General features: G+C 48.1%; 1 protein-coding gene across 11 annotated transcripts in view; it reads left to right on the top strand.

The window, feature by feature from the left end:
- FRYL (FRY like transcription coactivator) overlaps positions 1–25,219 on the top strand; it is a 2,496,013-nt gene that overhangs the window by 2,098,526 nt on the left and 372,268 nt on the right. The window lies entirely within an intron of this gene.

The following is a 25,219-nucleotide window of genomic DNA, read 5'->3' on the forward strand; positions in this document are numbered from 1 at the left end:
AGCACTTTACATGCTCCTTCTGCCACTCCTTCAGACTTTAAGAATCCACAGGGGCCTCCAGTCATACTTCCACTGGCAGGTCCGACCTTGGCGCCGTCTCTGCTCTTGAACCTGTCTCAGCTTCCACAATGGCTCTGAAGTCAAATTCTGTACTGACGCCATCCACTGCACCAGTTCTCTAGGCATCGATGACTGAGAAGGAGTTGCAGCTCATTGGGCTTTCCAACTAAGAGATTAATCGACCTCAACCGAGGCCACACCCTGCTTTCACCTGAGTGCAGGCGACCGGTAACACTTCTGATTCGGATATATGGTAGGGCTCAGATTTTACGCAATCATTTTGGTACTGATTCAGAAAATAATTTTGATTGAGAGGATTTTGTCCTCTAATATGAAGAGAATTGGTATGAGGAATTATAGGGTGTCATAGACTTGCATACTTCTCCAGATACTGACCTTTTTTATCCACCTGGGCCTGCCACTGAGGAAAAAGGCAGATTACTGTGCTCCATATGCGATCCTTACTTTCTTACACCACGCCCCACCCCAGAGAGCTTAACGGTACAAGAGTCCACCAGGAAGGTTAATCCCAATGCCTTCCCTAGCATCCGGCTTGATTGTGAGTCTAAAATAATAGAGACTTCTAAGAAGTGCATCTTTCCCTCCATCAGTTTTGCTCTGCAATCTGTAATCACCCGCTGTCCCATAGGCTGCTACTTCCATGCCAAATGGGACAGGGTGGCAAAAGTCTTACCGGCAGTTATAGGCATCCCTGACCCAAGGTATCCAGGATGGCGGTGACACAAATAAATGTGTAATTCGCTCAGATTTGAACACAATCAACTGCTTTGATCTGGCAATGGGTATAAGTGTGGCACATAGTCACTGTGACAAATGAGATCTACAGGCTTTTCTGATTATTTCTAAACTTCACTAATTGATATGCCATTTGATGGCTCTTGCCTTTTTGATGAGAATGCAAACTCTGCCTTGGAACATTTTCAAAAAAGCAAGGCCACAGCATGTTATTTGGACCGGTCTTGCATCTTTCCATCCATCAGTTTTGCTCTGTAATCACCCGCTGTCCCATAGGCTGCTACTTCCATGCATAATGAGACAGGGTAGCAAAAGTCTTACCGGCAGTTAGGGGCATCCCTGACCCAAGGTATCCAGGATGGCGGTGACACAAATAAATGTGTAATTTGCTCAGATTTGGACACAATCAACTGCTTAGATCTGGCAATGGGTATAAGTGTGGCACATAGTCACTGTGCCAAATGAGATCTACAGGCTTTTCTGATTATTTCTAAACTTCGCTAATTGATATGCCATTTGATGGCTCTTGCCTTTATGATGAGAATGCAAACTCTGCCTTGGAACATTTTTAAAAAAGCAAGGCCACAGCATGTTATTTGGACCGGTCTACTCCAACCTGCAATTTTGCTACTTTCTGAGCTACAACAATACTGCCAATGTCAGACCCCACCTCCATCCCAACAGGTCTTCTAGCTCTTTTGCGGTCAAGGATGCAGCTTGCAAAGGCAACACCCAGGACATCAGGGATTTTGTGCAGCTCAGTCCCCCACTCCTCCAGCATTTGTAGCTGCAAAACCACTTTAGTTGGATTTTCTGGCACAAAGCTGCCCTGTTAGAGGCAGGATCCAATATTCCCTCCAATGGTGGCAAGCCATCATTTCAGACAAGTGGATCCTTCAAATTATATATCTGAAAGAGACAGTTATAGATTCCTTACCTTAGAAATAGACCCAGGCTCAGATTGGATCCGGAGAATTTTTTCTCTCATCAGTACCCCTGCGCATTGCTCGGTGACATCGGTCGAGTCCGCGTCAGTTGTGAACACCGGGATGATGTCACAGTGCCTACTTAGACGACACCCATGCGCACTGACATCAGCGCTGATCCGGAGAGTGGTTACCTCTTTAGTCAGTTTGACTAAGCTTTTTTTAATTTTTTTTTTTATAACTTTCGTTGACTTTTTTCACGTCATTGACTCCTGGTGTGCAAGGGATCTCCCATCATCGGACCAGCTCCAAGCCCTGTGAGGTCTGTCACAAACTGATGTGACGTACCCACACCTCGTATGCCTCTGGTGTTTGGAGCACGACCACGCGACCATGAATCCGAAGTCTTTGCGGGAGCTGGCCCGAAAGCTATTGGAGGCCCGGCAGTCGGCTCCGCATCACTCCTGCTCGATGGGAAGGTCTTGAGACCGTTCGTGAAGCCACCACACCTCGTCCAAGTCTTTGCACTACTCCAGTAAGTCAAAGCACAAGAAGAAGGTGAAGAAGAACCCTTTCTCGTCGATGGGATAGTGCGACGCAGGATCCGGAGTGTCATCGCGCTCGGGCCTGGAGTCTTTTCAGGAAGGACTCCACTCCTCTGTGTTTCTGGGAGCCGTGGCATCCCCTACACAACTCTGTGCCTTTTGCGAAGCCCTCCACGGCATCTTTGGGCAGCCCAACTCTGCCGGTGTGCCTTCGGGCCCTGCGGAGCCGGTCGATGGTCCTCAGCCTAGCGGACCCCTAAGGATCCAGGTCTGATCCAGATTGACAGCGGTCGACCTTACGCAACCTTCCCCAGTGCCGATGCCGATGCAACACCGTCCCCATCAGGTCTGCTGTGGTTCATGGTGGTCTGTAGAGTTAAAATAGAGATCAAGAGTGTCCCACATGTGCCTGATAAGGGCTTTCCACAGTGAATTCTGGAGAGCTATGTTGTCAGCCCCCCTTAAGTTGGTGACCCAGTATAACCAGCATTTAATGGATGGTTTGTGTGTCTTTCCAATTGTTGAGTATGATCTTGACCGCTGCTGTGAGAAGTAAGTCCAGAAGCGCCCTATCTTTTTTATTCAATTGTTGTACTACAAATTCATTAATCTAATGAGCCATACTTTCCAATGGCCCGCAATAGGTATCTTACCAAATAATCAGTCAGTTGGCAGTAAAGAAAAGGCAATCGTTTATTATTCAAAATACTCTATAGAGGAGCCTCTCCATCCACACCCAGCTGGTGCGCCGAGAAGACTGCCTCATCACACTTAATACACATCATATATACCTTCGCTACATTACATGAGGTCACCTTACAAGGAAAATTACTAGTTGGCCCAGTAATTCGAGGAAGAATCATATATGGCACACAAAGCTTGTTCAGAAGTCTGCCTTTGCTATTACTGGGGAAGGTCAGGAGGGGTGACTCCCTTTCGTCTCGGTGCATGGGAGTACTGTCCCGGAGCCTCCAAGAATGTGCTTATCTCCTTGAAGACCAGATGCAACCTTGGGCCTTGGAGCGGGGAGAGAACATCATGAATTCAGCTGTCTTGTGTAACTCAACTAATTGGAGCCTGCTCGACTACTTGACAAACAACACATGACCACTGCCTGGGCCTATTTCATGTAAAATGCAAGATGGTGTTGGTGTAGTTCACAATTCGTAATGAAGGATACCATCTAATGTGAATAAAAGCTAGTCCAGCCACTTAACATATGTGAGAAGTTGGCCTGATGTGCAGTGTTCACTATTCTAGTGATCACTATATATCAGTCCAAACAACCCTTATTGATGATTGGTTGTAAGTCAACCTTATAGACCAGCTATCCTAGTAGCATGGATACGAGCAGTCTAAGGCTAAGACTCTAGAGGGCGTGTTAAGCCAGCTGTTTTACCATCACATTACCCCTTGAACACCCAGTGAAAGGACACCACACAAGTGTTATGAAAATAAACAGTGTATTTATTAGAATCACAACAACCCTGTACTCTTTATGAGGACAGGGTGCTAGGCACACAACAAAACTCTTACGAAAATACTTAAGTTAGCACGTTATACACAAATGCCCGAGGGGCACGAAAAACCATATACTTTAAAAGTGGAATGCGAAATTACTAGCAGGTAAGTACAGTACTAATAGGCTTTGGAATCGCAAGGACTTGACTATAGAATCGTTAGATTACTTCTAGGAGACCTAGGGGACTCGGGTGCAGAGTGTGCACTCTCACGCGGGATGCGGGACAAAGTCTATGGAGGCTAGTAAAGGCAAAGTTAGTGTTCACGGGCGAACCCGACCTGGTAGGAAGAAAACGACAGTGGATCCTGACCCTAGGATAGTGAGGCTATGCTGGGACACCGAAGTGCCGAAGTTACCTAGCCCAGGGGCTGCAGCTGCATAGGTCTGAAAAGACGTCGGGGATCTCGTTGCCGGACCAGGAGCCTGGAAGGAAGAAGTTGCTGGCAGGCGACCAGTGAAGAAAAGTTCGATGGATCCAAGCCTGGATCAAGGAAGAAGAAAACCTGAAAGCAGAGGGGACCAAGTTCTTGAATCACTAGCCAGTGATTAAGTGGGCACCAGGATGGCACCGGGCGAAGTCACCGCAGTCAGGTGAGTGGGCGCTGCTGGGCTCTGCAGTCTCTCGGACCAGGAGGCGTTGTCGGCGACCAGGATGGAGGTGCGAGCTGTCCCACGAAGGTTCTTGCTGTCGACGTCGCTGGACCCAGGATTGGGCAACAAGTCTTGGCAAATGCAAGGCCCACGCGGTGGACCTAAAATGGCGTCTTGGGTGGACCAGGAGGGTCCAGGGTACTTCTCCGATGGAGGGAAGCAAGGGCCAGTCTGGAGCAACCAGACCAGCAGCAGAAATGTCGTCGGGCGTCGTCAGGAAGGCCACAAGCCAGCGGGCTAGTAGCCAAACAACGCGGTGAGCAGCCAAAAGCAGAAGGGCCCCACGCAGATCGTGGAGATGCTGGGGGGCTGCACTTCGGTGCTGGAGCTGCTCAGGGTTGGGGCTTCTCGGACCCCAAAGCACTCACCAGGAATTCACTCGGCGGGCTTGCTGGAAAGAAGTCGTGCAGTCTTGAAGATGGCCGGTCCCTCGAGGTCTCGTCACACCCACGAATCTCAGCGTGACTGATGATGCAGGTAGAGGTCAGAGGTGCCAGGGAAGCCGGTTCTCGTCGAGCTGGGCAGTCTTGATCCGGAGGAGAGACTTGCAGCAGACCGCAGTGTTCTTAAGATGGTGCCTGCGGATGCAGGGTGACTACTCCTTAGTCACAAGGGAGAAATCTTAGGAAGAAGTCTTGAGTTCCTTTCGTGGAAAGTAGTTTCAGGATTCAAAGATGATCTGATTTGGAAGGGGGCCAGTTCCTACCTTTATCCTGTAAAAAGGGGCTGGCACGCGACTAAGTCCTGCCCTAGGGGTGGGACTAGGAGGGGGGTGGTTACACCCACTTCCTTGGCGGGCTTTTCCCCAGCACAGGGTCTGGAGTGACCCTGGAACTGGTTCCAGCCAGCCTATGCACAGTGAGCACCGGGGTGCCACGTGCAGTCACCTTCCTCTAAAGCCCTGCCTACCTACAATACACAAAACCCTGTCTGGGACGGTGCTGGCACCGCCCCTGGCAGGAAACCCTTTGTCCTTATCTCCTGCTCTGGGAGGACTCCCAGCAGCAGGAGGGCAGACTTGTGTCTCGGTGGCAGCATCCATTTTGTGGATGCTAAGGCTCTGTCTGACTTTAACCGGGGTTAGGGGTTACATACATGTCGTGTCCCTCTAGAAGGGTGGAATGCTAACCCCGTCGCCAGAATTGGCGAGGGGTTAGTATTCCAATTCGTATGACACCTTACTCGACATGTTTTGATAAAGCGATACCAGAGTTGGCATATAACCGCGAGGATTATAATGCACTTAAGAGTATATGGTATGCGATATCATGGAAACGGCTAAGGGATGGATCCCGAAAGCCGCAGACAGGCTCAGCTCATGCCAGAGCACCATCTCACACGATTCCAAGCACTCTGCCTTCAGGATTGTTAAGGCCTGCCATAGGAGTGACTGATAGGAGATCTGTGTGTCCATTTTAGGGTTAGATATAGGTATACTATATCTAAAGCAAAGGGTGATTACACCACCTTGCCCCAGCTGTCAAGCAGCCAGTTGTGTCAGATTTGGATGGCCAGCCAGGGGTGGCATAATACATGCTGCAGCCCCTGGTAGGCCCTGGGTACACCTATGCCCTGGGTACCTAAGGTACACTGTACAGGGACTGATAAGGTGACTCAGTATCCAATTTAGATATGTACCTAAGGTACATGGAATCCATTTTACAGAGAGAGCAGTAGGCCTGGGGCCCTGAATAGCAGGGTCCCAGGTCAACTAAGTCAGAAAACCAGCAAAACACCAGGCAAAGAGTTGGGGGCAACCATAGTCAGGGCTCTACCTTCCTACATAACCCCCCCAAACGAAAGGAGATAAGGCTATCCTTGTCCAGGTAAGCCTATATTGCCTGAGTGGCCATATAAGGAAGTACCAGCACTGGCATGGTTACCCCCTATCTCATGGTCCACTAAGCAATCCCTCACCCTAAGGGTGTCTGAGGGTCTCCACCATAGGGAATCTCTACCTGTGGTGTGTTTTGGCAAAGTAAAAGGCTGGTGCTGAAATTGAGTACTGAAGTGAGGCTCCACTAATTTTGGGCTCAGCTTCCTCCAATCATTTTCCACCATAGAGGCCTTTCTTTCCAAGACTGAGTTGTTTTGGGCTCTCAGGGTCAACCTCTGGCTACCTACAGCTGGAGGTTGGGTCCCTCTGTTTGGCTTACTGGAGGGACAGTTCAGGTCTGGGGCCCTCAGGTCCCAAGTTTGGCTGTGCCCAACAGTGTCCATCTGTGGGAGGTCCCTAACTAATTTTAAGGGGGATCCCTCAGGAGTGTGTCTTATTTTCACTTGGCTAGGTCTACTAGCTTCAGTGCCCTTAATCTGCTGATTGGGAAATTCTTTTGGACAGGGGGCCCCTTGGGGTCCAACACTGGCCTCCCTGACCTCTATAGCCCTGGGCTGACTGAGGCAGGGTAGAGAGGGGCAGGTTACCTGCTCCAGACTGGGTCCCACCTTGGAAGGGTCCACTGACATCAGGGGTTCTGCCAGGCTAGGCCTGACTACCTCTGTGGCAGTTTCTTCACAAGGGGTCAGATCAGTTCCCCGAGGAGGCTGATCCTTTCCTAAAGTCTGGTGGGAGGGAGATTTCTCTTCCTCCTCAATACTCTCTGTCTGAGTGGAGTGATCCATAGTTTCAGGCTTCACTACACTATCATCTGTCTGAGTTTGAGCTGTGGCCATCACAACTCTCCCAACCTTTTCAGGAGGGGGCTCAGTTTGGGTGTGGGCTGTGACCATCACAGCCTTGACAACCTGTTCTGGGAAGGAAGTTGTCTGAGATTGGGCTGTGACTGGCACAGCCCTCCTGACCTGTTCAGGGAGGATATCTTGGACTGGGGCTGTGGCTATCACTGCCCCACTAACCTTACCATGGATGTTTACCATTTTAGAATGGGTTTCTTGCTCTACTTCAGCCCAGGCTGAGAGCTCTAAATCATTCCCCAGTAGGCAATCTACAGGCAAGTTTGGTGACACTGCCACTCTCTTGTGGCCAGTGACACCTCCCCAGCTGAGATTGACCACTGCCATGGGATGATCTCTCTGTACTCCATCAATATTGGTCACCTGGTATGTGGCACCAGGTAAAAGTTGCCTTGAGGGGACTAGACTCTCAGTCACCATAGTGATGCTAGCCCCTGTATCTCTATAGGCCTCAACTTTTATACCATTGATGAGGGGCTCCTGTCTGTACTTGCCCAAAGTGTTGGGACAAGTTGTGAAGTTGGCAAACCCCATGCCAGTCTCACAGACAAGAGTATCTAAGTTTGGGGACCTGGTTAGGCCAGAGTCCCCAGGAACTCCCAAAGTAAATGCACCCAAATTCTTGGGGGCACTCCCACCACCTGGGGGATTACTACTAGTAGTAACAGGAGGTTTGGGAATGTTACTTGGGGGTATGTTTTCCTTATTGTTATTCTTTGGGCAACTGCTGTCAGTTTTTAAATGACCCACCTGTTTACAGGGATAACAATAAGGTTTCTTCTGGTTGTTGGAAGGATTCTGGGACCCACCCCCCTCAGAGGATTTTTGGGGCCCTGATGTGGTTTGATCTGGAGATTTATTCCCACCCTTCTCTTGAGGCTTGGTTGATTACTTTTTCTGGTCACCACCTTGGTTCTTGGGCCTAATCCTGGTTCTGACCCATTTGTCTGCCCTCTTACCCAATTCTTGTGGAGAGGTCAGATCAGAGTCTACCAGGTGCTGGTGTAATAACTGGTTCTGACAATTATTTAAGACTTGCTCTCTCATAATAAGATTATACAATCCTGTGAAGTCAGTAACCTTGCTACCCAGTAGCCAGCCTTCCAAAGCCTTAGTGGCACAATCAACAAAGTCAGACCAGTCCTGAGACTGAGTTTTCTGGGTGTCTCTGAACAGCAACCTGTACTGCTCAGTGGTTAAACCAAACCCATCAACCAGTGCATTTTTCAGGACCTGGTAATCATTAGCATCCTCCACTCTTGTAGTGAGGAGCTTATCTCTACCTTTACCATCAAAGGAGAGCCACAGTATAGCTGCCCACTGACTCTGGGGAATGCACTGCACAGTGCAGGCCCTCTCCAAAGCAGCCATCCATTTCTGGATGTCATCCCCTTGCTTAAAGGGGGGCACTATTTTAGTCAGGTGTTTAGTATCTAAACCCTTCTCTCTATCTCTTGGGAGATTGCTGCCACCAGTGGGAGCTAACCCACTCATCTGCTGCTCTCTAGCAAAGGCAAGCTTCTCTTTGGCCAGGGCAAGTTCTTCCCTTTCAATCCTCAGTTTAGCTTGTCTCATCCTTGCTTCATGCTCTCTTCTCTGAGGGGAAGTCAATCTCCTCTGGGGAGAGTTCCTTCTCCTCTGAGAAGAGGAATTAGAGTGCAGAGATCTAATGGAGTCCCTAGAAAGAGATCTATCTCTCCTAACTCCAAGGTTAGGCCTCATCAGGGTCAGTACTGGGGGTCCCCCAGATCCTTCCCCAAGTAGGTCTAAGTTGGCCCTGGTTAGCCTTCTGACTACCTCAAGACCTTTGTCTACCTCATCCCCAGAGAGTCCCTCCTGATCCTCCTCCTCCTCAACTGCAGTAGCAGTGTTGGGGAGGTCTGGATCCCCAGAGGTTCCCTCTAAGGCTGGCATGTTCTCATGTAACTGAGAAAGCTTTCTGGCATCATATGTCTCTAAGAGACCTATCAGAAAGGGAATGGTGGGGTTAGACCCCTGCTTCAGTTTTCTGGAGACACAGATCTGTCTCATCTCCTGGAAACTGAGAGCTGCATATCTTGAAGTGACCTGTGGAGGGTCAACACTGACCAGGGGAGTCTCAGTAGAATCTCCCTGGGTAGACATGCTTTTCTAGTGAGGTGTAAGTGGTGCACTTACCTACACTATATGTTTGCCTACTGATCCCTTGCTAGAGTTGTAGTTTAGGGTGTGCTAGGCCCTAGGAGCTACAACAGCTGGTTCAGTAGAACTCAGAGTATTCTAAGCTAAGTTATATGTACCTTTAGTACTTATGTGATCTTTCACAAGATATTCTTAGGGCATGTGTGGTAAAACAACAGCAAGCTCAAATCCCACCGCTGCCACCAATGTGAGAAGTTGGCCTGATGTGCAGTGTTCACTATTCTAGTGATCACTATATATCAGTCCAAACAACCCTTATTGATGATTGGTTGTAAGTCAACCTTATAGACCAGCTATCCTAGTAGCATGGATACGAGCAGTCTAAGGCTAAGACTCTAGAGGGCGTGTTAAGCCAGCTGTTTTACCATCACATTACCCCTTGAACACCCAGTGAAAGGACACCACACAAGTGTTATGAAAATAAACAGTGTATTTATTAGAATCACAACAACCCTGTACTCTTTATGAGGACAGGGTGCTAGGCACACAACAAAACTCTTACGAAAATACTTAAGTTAGCACGTTATACACAAATGCCCGAGGGGCACGAAAAACCATATACTTTAAAAGTGGAATGCGAAATTACTAGCAGGTAAGTACAGTACTAATAGGCTTTGGAATCGCTAGGACTTGACTATAGAATCGTTAGATTACTTCTAGGAGACCTAGGGGACTCGGGTGCAGAGTGTGCACTCTCACGCGGGATGCGGGACAAAGTCTATGGAGGCTAGTAAAGGCAAAGTTAGTGTTCACGGGCGAACCCGACCTGGTAGGAAGAAAACGACAGTGGATCCTGACCCTAGGATAGTGAGGCTATGCTGGGACACCGAAGTGCCGAAGTTACCTAGCCCAGGGGCTGCAGCTGCATAGGTCTGAAAAGACGTCGGGGATCTCGTTGCCGGACCAGGAGCCTGGAAGGAAGAAGTTGCTGGCAGGCGACCAGTGAAGAAAAGTTCGATGGATCCAAGCCTGGATCAAGGAAGAAGAAAACCTGAAAGCAGAGGGGACCAAGTTCTTGAATCACTAGCCAGTGATTAAGTGGGCACCAGGATGGCACCGGGCGAAGTCACCGCAGTCAGGTGAGTGGGCGCTGCTGGGCTCTGCAGTCTCTCGGACCAGGAGGCGTTGTCGGCGACCAGAATGGAGGTGCGAGCTGTCCCACGAAGGTTCTTGCTGTCGACGTCGCTGGACCCAGGATTGGGCAACAAGTCTTGACAAATGCAAGGCCCACGCGGTGGACCTAAAATGGCGTCTTGGGTGGACCAGGAGGGTCCAGGGTACTTCTCCGATGGAGGGAAGCAAGGGCCAGTCTGGAGCAACCAGACCAGCAGCAGAAATGTCGTCGGGCGTCGTCAGGAAGGCCACAAGCCAGCGGGCTAGTAGCCAAACAACGCGGTGAGCAGCCAAAAGCAGAAGGGCCCCACGCAGATCGTGGAGATGCTGGGGGGCTGCACTTCGGTGCTGGAGCTGCTCAGGGTTGGGGCTTCTCGGACCCCAAAGCACTCACCAGGAATTCACTCGGCGGGCTTGCTGGAAAGAAGTCGTGCAGTCTTGAAGATGGCCGGTCCCTCGAGGTCTCGTCACACCCACGAATCTCAGCGTGACTGATGATGCAGGTAGAGGTCAGAGGTGCCAGGGAAGCCGGTTCTCGTCGAGCTGGGCAGTCTTGATCCGGAGGAGAGACTTGCAGCAGACCGCAGTGTTCTTAAGATGGTGCCTGCGGATGCAGGGTGACTACTCCTTAGTCACAAGGGAGAAATCTTAGGAAGAAGTCTTGAGTTCCTTTCGTGGAAAGAAGTTTCAGGATTCAAAGATGATCTGATTTGGAAGGGGGCCAGTTCCTACCTTTATCCTGTAAAAAGGGGCTGGCACGCGACTAAGTCCTGCCCTAGGGGTGGGACTAGGAGGGGGGTGGTTACACCCACTTCCTTGGCGGGCTTTTCCCCAGCACAGGGTCTGGAGTGACCCTGGAACTGGTTCCAGCCAGCCTATGCACAGTGAGCACCGGGGTGCCACGTGCAGTCACCTTCCTCTAAAGCCCTGCCTACCTACAATACACAAAACCCTGTCTGGGACGGTGCTGGCACCGCCCCTGGCAGGAAACCCTTTGTCCTTATCTCCTGCTCTGGGAGGACTCCCAGCAGCAGGAGGGCAGACTTGTGTCTCGGTGGCAGCATCCATTTTGTGGATGCTAAGGCTCTGTCTGACTTTAACCGGGGTTAGGGGTTACATACATGTCGTGTCCCTCTAGAAGGGTGGAATGCTAACCCCGTCGCCAGAATTGGCGAGGGGTTAGTATTCCAATTCGTATGACACCTTACTCGACATGTTTTGATAAAGCGATACCAGAGTTGGCATATAACCGCGAGGATTATAATGCACTTAAGAGTATATGGTATGCGATATCATGGAAACGGCTAAGGGATGGATCCCGAAAGCCGCAGACAGGCTCAGCTCATGCCAGAGCACCATCTCACACGATTCCAAGCACTCTGCCTTCAGGATTGTTAAGGCCTGCCATAGGAGTGACTGATAGGAGATCTGTGTGTCCATTTTAGGGTTAGATATAGGTATACTATATCTAAAGCAAAGGGTGATTACACCACCTTGCCCCAGCTGTCAAGCAGCCAGTTGTGTCAGATTTGGATGGCCAGCCAGGGGTGGCATAATACATGCTGCAGCCCCTGGTAGGCCCTGGGTACACCTATGCCCTGGGTACCTAAGGTACACTGTACAGGGACTGATAAGGTGACTCAGTATCCAATTTAGATATGTACCTAAGGTACATGGAATCCATTTTACAGAGAGAGCAGTAGGCCTGGGGCCCTGAATAGCAGGGTCCCAGGTCAACTAAGTCAGAAAACCAGCAAAACACCAGGCAAAAAGTTGGGGGCAACCATAGTCAGGGCTCTACCTTCCTACAACATACTACAAGGCATGATATACGGAAATATATATATATATAAATACATCGTGCTAACAACTAAAACATATGTAGATTAGATAAGACCCCGAATACCAGTGTCGACAGATCTCTACTAGGGGAGTATGAGAAGAGTTTAGATATGAATTCGAAGACCTTATCCCCAAAGGGTACCATGCATTCGCACAGAATTAGTAAGTGTTCCAGGTCACCTATTTTATCATTACAATTCCAGCAGACGGGATCTTCACAAATTTTGTGTGAGTGTAGTCGGGCTGGTGTCCAGTAGGCCTTATGTAGTAACCAGAACTTCGTCTGGGAGAGAGCTGGGCTGATTTTATTCCTCATGATTGAGTTCCAAGTTTTGGACCAGTCCGTCTCTGAGATCGGGTAGGAGGAGTGTATCTCCCAGAAGGATGTGAGCTTCTTGTTGAGGGTAGACTGCTGTGGGCTTATTAATCTATAAATCCAGGAGACCTGGTGGCCTAAACTGTGTAGTTTTGACAAATATTGTGGGAGGGAAGGGGGTAGGGTTGATAGTTTCGCTTTAGTTAATGCAGTCTTTATTTTTAGAAAATTGTAAAATTCGATTAGATCTAGGTTGTATTTAGCCTGTATTTCCTTAAAAGTTAGTGGGTGGGCTCTGTTGAAGAGTTGCTGGGGAAAGTAGATACCCCTGTTAATCCATGATTCGTTATGTAGAGTATTCCCTTTATATAGAATTTTATGGTTATCCCAAAGGGATTCAAGATTTGACTGTCTGATGCTAATGTCTAACAGTTTATGTACCTTCAGCAGGGCGGTCTTTGTGTTTTTGAATATGGGCTTTGAGCAGGTAATATTGTTGAGGTTTGCGGTTATAAGAGCTGCTGGGACAAGATTCTTAAGAAGCGATTTTTCAATGTTCAGCCATACTGGGGTGTATCCTTCTGGTGGGACAAGCCAGTATGAGCCTTGTTTTGCTAAGAAAGCCGTCTGGTATAGTTTAAAATCAGCTAGGTTGACTCCTCCCAAGGATTTGTTTAGTCTGAGTTTTTTTATACTAATTCTTGCTTTGTTCCCTTTCCATAGAAATTTTGAGAGTAGGATGTTCAATTTATGGTGGAAGTCCTCTGATAGAGTGAGAGGGAGCATAGTTACTAAATAGTTCACTAGAGGAGAGATCATCATCTTGATGGTCTCAATCCTACCCCACCATGTTATGAATCTTGGGGACCATGCATCAAGCGAGTTTTGATTTTCTCTAGGGTTCTAGCTTCATTGTGTTGGAGCGTCTCTGTAGTGCTGCCAAATTCGATCCCCAGATATTTTATGTATCCCGGTTGCCATATAAGGCCGGAGTCGCCTAGGATTTCTCGTGTGCAGTGAATATTTAGGGGCTTGACTTCGGACTTATCGCGATTTAATTTATACCCGGAATGTCTAGAGTATACTTCTATGGTGGTCATTAGGGCCTTGATGGATTCCCTCGGGTTCTCTGTAACAATGTGGATATCATCCGCTTATGCGGCTAATTTCACATGCATTTCCCCAAAGGTTACCCCGCTTATTTCATTGTTGTGTTTGATATCCTGAATTAGTGGTTCCAGGGCCAGGAGAAACAGAGCAGGGGAAAGGGGGCAGCCCTGTCTAGTGCCTTGTTCTAGGTGGAATGACTCCGGGAGGGTTCCATTAATTGCTATTCGGGCAGTAGGGTCTGAATACAGTGCCATAACCATGTTACTATATGAGTCACCCATATTAAAGGATAACATGCAGTGTTTTAGGAATGACCATGATACTCTGTCAAACGCTTTTTCTGCATCTGGGGTAATGGCGATAGAGGGGGCAGGGGTAATTTTAGATTTTTCTAGAATATGACATAATAATCTAGTATTGTCATTAGACATACGATATGTAAGGAAACCTACCTGCGAGTTACTGATTAATTTTGGAAGGATCGGGGAGGAGCTACGCTAGCAACCAAGATGGCCGCATAAGCTCCCGGCTCCGTCGACCTCCGTCGTCTGCGGATATATCCTGTAATTAATCCTGAACTCGCACCGACTCCCGTGTGTCTGAATCGTTGCTGAGTCTAGGGGTGCAATCCCAGAGTTTTTATCGACTCGATTGACGAAGTTACACCGTCTTTCATCTTCGGCCTATCCCAGCGTGTGAGCCGGGGCCTCGAGTACTGACCCAGCCGGGTTTCAGTTGAATAACATCGGCCGCGGGATCTTGGCGGAGTCCGGTCCTACCGAAGTGAAGTTTATCCTGGTCGATCCTGATGGTGGTCCTGGGTTCCGGTTGCTATTGAAAGGACAGCGACAAGAAGTGTCTGCGGCAGTGGGTGGAGGTCCAGGTCCCGGGGACCCTGCTGCCCATCCCGGGGTCTACGGGTGGGATCCTCGCTCGCGGCGGCGGTGTAAAAGTCGCTGAATCAACAGGTCGCCCGTTGTTACCGTCTGCCCCGCTCCTGTCTGTTTCCCCGGAGTAGCCAGCCTCCGGGGTTAAAGATCTGCTTTGTTATCGGGCTAGTGGAGATGGAGTGGCAGGAGTGTGTGCCGTCACTGAGGACCGTAATGGCCGCCATCGGGGCTCTGCATTCGCAAATGGAGGCCATTTTCCACAAACTGGCCGTAACGATTGAGACTGTGTGTTCGAGACCGGACTCCGGCCCTTTGCCAGACCTGAAACAAGAGGTGTTTCCCGCGACGCTTGGTTTGATCCGAAACGAGGACCCCGAACAGAAACTAGAACTGGTGCCATTTGTCGACACACGAGCAAAATTGTACGAGATTGGACCTTCTGAACATTTAGCACAATCAACAGTGCCACCGCCCATGATGGACCCATTTGTTCTTTTACTCCTGGATTCTTCGTTCAGTACTTTTTGGATTGACCTCCGTATGGCTAGTGGACTTAGAGACTTCACTTTTTTGACCCTCTCTGGCTGTATTGGTTTCATCTTACCAAAACGTTTTAACTCTCTTGCTAATATGGTGGTTCTATTGAATGGTGTTCGTACGATGGATCGGAAGGGCCAGGGATGAGTTTGACTGTCTGGGTTCGATACAATGACTTCATTTGATACGGGACTTGCTGCCTCTATTGCTCCAGGAGTTTGATGGGGAGGAGGGGGTTTATAACTTCCCCTATCTGTTTGTCTACTTATTTTCTTCTACACCGTTTTGTATGAAGGTAGGGGTCGTTTGCTTCTGACGGGGGGAGAGGAGACCGGGAGCCTGTATAACATTTCCGCCTCCACTTTTTCCCTACCTTTAGGGCTTCGTTTATTGGGCGACAGGCACGCTGCTAGTGGGGTTAGGCCATAGCCATCTGCAGGGGTGCAGGGTGGGGTTTTTTTTTTTTTTTTTTCCTTTATTTTGTTTCTATGGACTTTCCTTCTTTCCCTTTTTCCTTTTTTACAAGAGATGTGGCGTATTATCCTGAATTGCTCTGTTTCTTCATATTCGGGTGTCTAGTAATTGATTTTAATTATCCTGATTTGTAGGTGGACTGGCTCTGAAGACTTTGGCCGTTCGGGTTGCACAATGTAATGTTTTGCTCCTGCTATGTACCTGCAGTGTTGACGCGTCAGATGCCTTTTAATTGATATGTACCTCATTCGTCTATTTGCTCGTTCGCCGCTGTAATGTGCTCTGTTGTACGATACCCGATATGGTTATTTTTCCTCTTGTTTTTCTTCTATTAATAAAAATATATATAAAAAAAAAATTGGAAGGATCGCATTTAGTCTATTGGCTAGGATTTTTGCATAAATCTTACAATCCATGTTGATCAGCGAGATTGGTCTATAGTTTTTTGTTAAGAGGGGGTCTTTCCCTTCCTTCGGTATGACAATATCGGCTTCCCTCCTCGATTTAAAAAATACAGCCTTCTTTAGCTATGAAGTTAAAAAGTTTTAATAAGGTAGGTTGTAGCGACCTGTCAAACTCCTTGTAGAAGGAGGCTGAGAAGCCGTCTGGGCCCGGGGCTTTATTGTTCTTAAGTGACTTGATAGCGATAGAACGTTCTTTTTCAGAGATAGGGGTCCCTAGCGCTGAACTGTCTACCTCTGATAGTTTTGGCAGGTTTAGTGAATCTAAATATTTTACGCAGGCTTCTGAGTCTATTGTTTGTTTATTTTTGTATAGATCCTCGTAAAAAGAGTGGAAGGTTCTTATTTAGTTTTGTTTGGTTTGGATATCATTGTTGGTGTCTTTAATCGAGGAGATAGTAAACTGTCTCTGTGTTTGAGATAGGAGGCCAGTAATTTGCCTGCTTTGTTTCCTTCACAGAGCTTGAGTGCCTTGAATTTGTTAATCCACACGTTTGCTAACAACTCCATTATATTTGTATTTCCTCTCAACCAGCCGATCGAGGACTTCATTGTTATCTATCTCCTCAGTATGTTTTATTTTGAGTGATTTGATTTCGCTCTCTAGTGATTCAAGTTCTAGATTTAGTTTTTTATTGATCTGAGCTTTAATGCCAATAATGGCCCCTCTGATAGTTGCTTTAAGCGGATCCCACAAAGTGGAAGTGCTTATATCTGGGAGGTCGTTTGCTGCAATGTATTCCTTAATTGCTATTTCGATTTTCATTTTGTTTACCGAGTCAGAAAGTATCTCATCGTTAAAGCGCCACCTTTTCGGGGGTAAGATGGAATGGGAACCTGCGAGTTTGGTGCTGATGCAGGAGTAATCGGAGACTAGTTTGGGGGCTATATCTGTTTAGTCTATGAGTTGTGTAAAGGTACTTGAGATTAGGATGTTGTCGCTTCTAGAGTAAGAGTTGTGTGGGGCTGAGTAAAATGTATAGTCTCTTTTATCTGGGTGTTGGAGGGGCCATGAGTCTTTTAAGTTAAACTTGGAACAGATTCTGTGGAGCACCTCGTGTGAGCAGGTGGGTTGGTATTTACATTTTGATTGGTGGTCTATAAGAGGATCTAATGGCAAGTTAGTTAGTAAGATCATCTCGAGGGAAGCCCTCGATAGAATCTGATACCTTTTCCCAGAAATTAGGCTCATCGGAATTAGGGCCATAGATGTTGACCACATGGATGGGGTTGTCTCCTCTCTGTAGATGTGTGACTAATAGTCTCTCATCTTCGTGTGTGTGAAATAGTGGTGATATTGGATTTTTTGGCAATAAGGGTAATGACACCTTTTTTCTTGTGGTCTTACCGGTGAGCATGAAATATGAGAGATCCAGTTGTTAGATAAAGCCTACATCCTCTTCTGATAGTTTTGTTTCTTGGAAAAGAATGATGTCTCCCTTAGTTTTGGCTAAGTTCTCGAAGATTTTCCTACATTTCACCGGGTGATTGAGTCCTTTAACATTTAGACATACAATGCCAAGGTCCTCTGCTATGGTTTTATTCTAAGCCATTTTAGGGAATAGAGGTCGCTATGTAAATGCTTTACCTTGTGGGAGAAGTTTGCGTGAAAGTTGGTGCACCCAGCATGTGCATGGTGACTGTATCGTGTAACTAGGGTCGAGGTGAGCATCTTTTGGAAAGCACGTCTTACGTTGGTGTCAGAGTGCGATCTGTCCCTGAGCAAATATTCAGAATGGTGTATACCTGATACTACAACATAGATTAAGTGACAACATGGACATACATATAGTAACAACAAAAAGGAAATGGCCATAAGTATATTTACCACTGTCCCCCTCCTCCCCTTCTCCTCCCTCCCCTCCCTGAGAAAATCGAGTGCAGGAGCTGCGATAGCAGGTCCATCTGTTGGCAACTTGGAGGGAAAAAATTGAACAACATCTCATCAGGAGAAACATTTGTGAAATAACTGAGAATTATATATACAGCAAGAAACTTACAACTACTTCTTTAGGTAGGTGAGTCATTGTGTAACATATTGTTGATTTTAGATGTATGCAGTCTGCTGTCAAAATCTATGTCAGCTTACCGCATTAACGTATAACAACTTGGTAACTGATCGGACCACTGTACCTCTTGAGACCTTTGAGACACCTTACTTAGAATGTTTACTAAGAGCCTTATTTGGAGTGCTTATCTAGGTCATACGGTTAACAGAGCTGAGAACAATAGCAGAAATTACCATGAAATGTCAGTTCCCATTATAACATCTGAGTTCGTTCAGTTATCGCACCTATTTGAAACATCTAAAGTTATACATTCATGACAGTGTTCTTACGTGGTGTAATAAGAATGAGCCATAGAACACAATTCAAAGGATACTAAGTCTTTCGTTTGTTGTAGGATCCCGCGGAGAGGTCCATCTCTTGAGTAGGAGTTTCTTCCAGGTGTCGTGCTAGATCCTGGGGGTCTGTAAAGATATATGGTTTGCCATTTTCCACAATTCTAAACTTCGAGGGGCCTGTAAATGAAAATTGAATGTTTTTCCCCCTTAGCCTGTCGCACAGTTGAAGGAAGCCTTTCCTTGTATCGACTGTGTCCTTCGAGTAGTCTTGTGTAAAGGTTGTCCGCTGGCCTTCCCAGGTTACTTGGTGGGTTTTCCTTGCGAAAATTAGGATGGCTTCTGTATGCTGGTATCGAAGTGGTTTGCATATCATGGGGCGGGTACCTTTCCTATTTGAAGGGTTAAACAATGGTATCCTGTGAGCTCTATCCATTTCCAAGCCATGGTGGAAATGTATCCCGGTTATCATGGGTATCCAAGACTCCAGGAAGGCCACACATGACCCCGCATCCGCCTGTGAGCCTTCCGGGATACCAAAAATGTGTATATTTCCTCGTCTGTTTTGGTCCTCCAGTTCTGCGTTTTGTATCTTGTGCTCACTAGTGACTTTACAGAGATCTTTAATTTCTTTTCTAGCCTGGGTGGTCTCATCTGCAACGTCGCTTATTCTTTGCTCTGCGTCACCCATTTTCGTATTCATATCTGCGCGAATTGCTGTGAGTTCCAATTGCATGGAGTCTGTATTCTGTTTTGTAGATTTTGCCAAGTCATGGACCTCCGCTAGATTTTTTTAATATCATGTCCATTGTGATGTTTAGGTCCGGTTTGGCCTTGATTGGCGAGTCTGAGGTGGTTTTACTTTCTTGAAAGAAGCTCTGCTTTCTTTTCTGCCATCTTCTTCACAGAGGCCGTGAGTGGTTGGTGTCCGTGTCTCTTCTTTGTAATGACGAGTGGACACTTGGCACTGTTGGTGTTTAGCTGTTGCTATTGTTATGACCATCCACTTGATCCCTTCTCTCAGACTCCTCTTGAGCCATAGCTACAGGATGAATGGTTAATATCCACAACACATGCAGTGCTCAGCAGCGCAAGAATATTTCCTAAGTTGCGTCTGTGCAGCAGTTATGTTTGGCTTGGTGCTTGTGAGGTAGGGGTATTGCGACTATTGGCAGGCGTATTGGCAGGTATATACGTAGAGTGTTAGCAAAATATTCACAAAGTATTGTGTGTAACTTAATGCAGGTAGCCAGGTATCCAGTAGTTACTAGTGCGTATGTATCGTGGCGCACAGTTCACCTCCTCCCAGAGGACTTCAAGGGCATCGCGGAGCTGGAGTAACTTAGAGGCAGCCAGGAGGAAGTCAGTAGCAAGCTTGGAGGGATGCAGAAGTCTTAATGCGTGCACTGGTGTGACTCGCTAATGAAACACTAATGAGCGCGAGTGAGCACTGCCAAACATACCCAGGATAAACACAGGTGCTCCGCTGTCTGAGTCGCCACTGGTGCCTTCTGAAAGTGTCACAGGTGTTGCGGATGGTCGCTATTATTTGTTGGAGACCGGGCTCGTGCTCAAGATATACCTACAGGCCTTCAGAGTCACCGCACGTAGTTATCGCCTCTGATCTTCAAGCCTTCAGATTTAGCACCGCCATCTTAGAATCAGGACACTCGAAACTGCAGGCACTGCGGTTAGTAGTGGGCGCTGGTTGTTAATGGGCATACATTGTGGGCACTGGTGTATTCAGAGTTGCGAGTGAGTAAGCATTGCCTAAGAACCCCAGAATCGCCACAGGTGCGCTGCATGAATAAACATTGCTCAACACTCTCAGAATCACCAGAGAATCGTCACAGAATCGCCACAGGTGCCCGCTCTCTGAGAATTGGCTCGGGTGCCTTCCGAGAGTGTCACAGGTGCCACAGGCGGTCCCTATTGTTTGCAGAGGACAGGGCTTGTGTATAGGGCTTGTGTTCACGCCATAACGGTAGCAGGCCAGGGGTACACTATAAAATCGGTGTCATAAGGAGAGATCTTGACGATGTCACGCGCTACTCGTCGATAATCCCTCACACTTCAGGTCTTCATAATCGCCGCACATCGGTATTCCCCCGACTCACGCCGCCGCCGTCGTAGAATGAGGTCACTCAGAATTGCCTAAACTGCCGGCACAGCCGCTGGTAGTGGGCGCTGGGTTTTTAGCGGGCAAATAATGTGGGCACTGGCATATTCAGAGTTGCGCCTCAGGTGGTGCAAGTGTTAGCGCTGTAGCACTTGAAATATGATTGAAGGTGCCGGTGAGGAAGGAAGCCATAACGGCTATAACAGGGTCAGGCAAATCGCGTTGGTTACTTGCGGTATTGAGCGGGTTACACTTCCTATTGTCAGGCTGCTGAGACTTTAATGTGAGTCACCCACCTTCATGGCTGGAAGGTCGTGCAGGATGGTGTATTGAAGCTGTGAGAACAAAGAGTGGAGTTGATCTACATTGTCGAGGACGTTCTGGACATCGCCACCATTCTGTGAAGCCTGGTTAAGCTCCGTTCCCCGCTCACCACGATCCTGATTATCGCCTTCCCAAGCGGTTAACACAGTAGGAGTCGGTCTCAGTGTTCTTTATATCATCACAGCAAGAAGCCAGGTCATCGCTTCGTTGTGTACCCTTTTTATCTCCTGAATATTGCCTAGATCGCTCCTCCGTTCTGTCGAGCGACGGGTCTAGGCAGCGTTACTGCTGCCGTCCAAGCCACGCCCCCTGACAGTTGACCGCTTTTGACCTTGCGTCTGAAGTCTGTGTCTTCATTTTGGCAGCCGGGCATCCCTCCACTAAGAATATATACGCCTGTAGATGGAACAAATTTGTGGCATGGTGCCCAGCAAATGCTGTGGATCCCCTTTCTGCCCCTCTTTCAAAGGTTCTCCTCTTCATTCTATCTTTGGCCAGGCAGGGCTCTGCCCTGGGCACCCTTAAAAGTAATCTATCAACCTTACTTTGCCTTCCTGATCCGCCTTCTCTTTTCAAGTCCCCTATCGTAAATAGATTCCTGAATGGCATTACTAATCTCTTTCCTCCTTCTGCTTTCGTAATGACCCAAAGGGACTTGAATCTTTTCCTTACTTATCTTATGTGTGCTCCCTTCGAGCCACTACATAATTGTCCTCTTCATCTTCTTACTTCAAAGACTGCTTTCCTGCTCGCCATCACCTCTGCCCGCAGGGAGAGTGAGCTTCCGGCTCTGTCCTCCAAGCTTCCCTTTCTTGCAGTTCATCCAGACAAAGTGGTCCTTTGCACTAGGCCCTATTTTCTGCCCAAAGTGGTTATCTCTTTCCACATAGGTCAGACCATCATATTGCCCACCTTATTCCCGCCTCCACACCTTTCCAAAGAGGAAGAGACTCCACTGTCTGGACCCAAAATGTGCACTGTCCTACCTTGACCGCACTAAAGATTTCCGGGCGGACGATCAACTCTTCGTAGGTAATGTGGGCGCCAAGAAAGGTCTTGCCGTGCACCAACTTACCATCTCTCGATGGGATGTCCTATGCATCAAAATCTGCTATTCTGTAGCGAAAAAGCAACCTCCAGTAGGACTACGCACCCCCACTACCAGGGCGACGGCAGCTACTACTGCTTTAGGACGTGTAGTTCCGCTAATTGACATCTGCCAGGCAGCCCGTGGATGGTCCAGTCCAGAGAAATCGCTTTTTTGGCCGTTCTGTTCTCCGGGACTTCCTAGTGTGAACTTAGTTTGCAGACCTACTACAGGGGTTGGCATTGCTGGGGTATCTATTCTACAGGTAAGGAATCTAGATCTACAGTCTCTTGCAGATGAACAAGTTAGTTACCTTCGGTAACGATGTATCTGTAAGAGATATATGTAGTTATAAGTTCCTTACAGCCCCACCCATCCGCCCCGTTATGCGAAGTTCTAGGGGTAGGGACTCCCTTCTAGGGCCCTAGTTATGTGCACCAGTGGTCAGTGTTTTGCATGGCTCTGTGCTTCTGGCATGGAAAATCGTGTCAGAACTGACGTCCGCACGCAGGGGGGGCATCTAAGTAGACATTGCGACGTAATCCGGGTGACCACGACGACGGCCGCGGAGTCGACCGACTCCACCTACCGACACGCAGGGGTACTGCTACGAAAAAATACTCCGGATCCAGTTTGACGCCTGGGGAGAATTCTACAGGTAAGGAATCTATAACTACATATATCTCTTACAGATACATCGTTCCCGAAAGCAAGAAACTTGTTTGTTATGTTAAGAGCCTTTGGTAGATGTGCAGTACACATGCACATGCACTTCAGTACTTGGTGGATTTTTGCCACCAAACTAAAGGGAAGTCCCAGGAGTTTGTTTCTTATGCATCTCATCCAAACAGATCTTGGATAAGAAGTGGAGGGCACCTTCCATTGTTCTCACTCTCTTTGCACTTTAACATATTTTGTTAAAAATGGTAACCACAACAATGAAAGTATTGTAAGGTATACACACTGTATTTTGAACATATTCTTATGTTCACATTCATTGAATAATTGCTAACATTACCATGTTAAAAAAAAGAAACAAGCATTGGCATAGCCAATAGGTCTCGCATTTGGGACCTTATATGTATTTAGCCATGCAACAGTAGGTGTTGTTGCACCAAGGATATTCTGCTGCATAACTAAATACTTATAGGGTCCTAAAAGCTAGACCTTTTTGGCTATGCCAATGCACGTTTGTTTTTTGTTGCTGTTTTGTTTAAGTTGCCAGATCTACAATAGCTGGACATGGTTTTTGTTAACAGTTCTTTGCATCAAATTAACTTGTTTTCATTGCTCTGCATGTTGTTTCCATTCTTGTTGTAGGAAGCAGTCATTCCTGGGGTGTGGGGGATGCCTTGCTGTGCGCATGTGCCGAACTTTGCAAATGAGAACAAACCTGGTGCAGGTCCTATTTACAAGTGTGGGATGAGTGAGCCCCAGGCAGCATGACTCACTCACACAGGAGTTCATGCACCGCACTTGCATACTCCGCATGGTTTAAGGAAACTCGACCCACTCCCTCCCAGGCATCGAACACATATTTGCCAAGAAACTCTGAGAAGAGCCTGCCTGCTGCACTGACGGGAAGTGGTGTGTGTGCCTGGTGAAAGCGTGCACTGATGGCTGGTAGTGTGTGTGCCTGGTGGAAGCGTGCACTGACGGCTGGTAGTGTGTGTGCCTGGTGGAAGCGTGCACTGACGGCTGGTGGTGTGTGTGCCTGGTGAAAGCGTGCACTGACGGCTGGTGGTGTGTGCTTGGTGGAAGCGTGCACCGACGGCTGGTAGTGTGTGACGGCTGGTAGTGTGTGTGCCTGGTGAAAGTGCGCACTGACGGCTGGTGGTGTGTGTACCTGGTGGAAGCGTGCACTGACTGCTGGTGGTGTGTGTGCCCGGCGAAAGCGTGCACTGACGGCTGGTGGTGTGTGTGCCCAGCGAAAGGTGCTCTGACGGCTGGTGGTGTGTGTGCCTGGTTAAAGTGTTCACTGACGGCTGGTGGTGTGTGTGCGCTTGATGTAAGCGTGTACTGACGGCTGGTGGTGTGTGTGCCTGGTGAAAGCGTGCACTGATGGCTGGTGATGTGTGTGCCTGGTGGAAGCATGCACTGATGGCTGGTGGTGTGTGTGCCCGGTGGAAGTGTGCACTAATGGCTGGTGGTGTGTGTGCCCGGTGGAAGCGTGCACTGACGGCTGGTGGTGTGTGTGCCTGGTGGAAGCGTGCACTGACGGCTGGTGTTGTGTGTACCTGGTGAAAGCGTGCACTGACGGCTGGTGGTGTGTGCCTTGTGGAAGCGTGCACCAACCGCTGGTAGTGTGTGTGCCTGGTGAATGTGTGCACTGGTGGTGTGTATGCGCCTGGTGGGAGCGTGCACCGACGGCTGGTGGTGTGTGTGCCTGGGGGAAGCGTGCACTGATGGCTGGTGGTGTGTGTGCGCCTGGTGGAAGCGTGCACTAACAGCTGGTGGTGTGTGTGCCTGGGGGAAGCGTACACTGACGACTGATGGGTGTGTGCCTGGTGGAAGCAGGAGCATTCACAGTGATTGAAGACACAAATGAAACTGATGAAGAGGAGGGGGAGAAGGGAGGGGGGAGTGCGAGTAGAGGAGCACAGTTTGCACCTAGAAGACACAAATGAAGCTGACCAGGAGGGAGGGGGGGGGAGTGCAAGCAGAGAAGCAATAAAAACACAGATGGCAGCTGTGCACGTGCATAAGCTCGTGAACGCAAGCTGTAGGCCAGCAAAAGCCTTTGGTGGCACTTTTAAAAGCCACTTATTAAATGTCTCGAAGAAACCGCGCATGTGCTGTCTCAGGCGAGACCTAAAAAGAAATAAACTAAAGCAGGACTTTATAGGCTGCCAGTAGGCATTGTTTCTGGGGGGAGCTTCTGCATCTACGAAAAACTATTTTATGTACCAGACTGGACCCAAATTAAAGGCTCTAAAATGTGTTTTTCTACTGTCAACAGATTGAGGTGGGTAGATTCCCCCCTCCGTCCCCCCCCCAATCATAGGAAGTCCACCAGTGGCCATGGGAAGAATCCTATTTACTGTTTTGACAATTCCTTTAGATTTGGGACCCCTTGAAAGTGAGTCAGAGCTCAGAATTGAAGGTGAACATCTTGAGGAAAAAAGAAAAAATGCTTGTAAAACTACATTCTAATAGGCAAAGTGCTGAACACACTTAATGTAACTTAAGTACTATGCTATCCTAAGGTTACCAATTTATGTTTGCTAATAGCATTATCTGTCAGAATTTTTCCTGTGTTCTCTCAATTGG

The sequence above is a fragment of the Lissotriton helveticus genome, chromosome 2_2 (assembly GCF_964261635.1).
Source record: "Lissotriton helveticus chromosome 2_2, aLisHel1.1, whole genome shotgun sequence".
Lineage (NCBI taxonomy): Eukaryota > Metazoa > Chordata > Amphibia > Caudata > Salamandridae > Lissotriton > Lissotriton helveticus.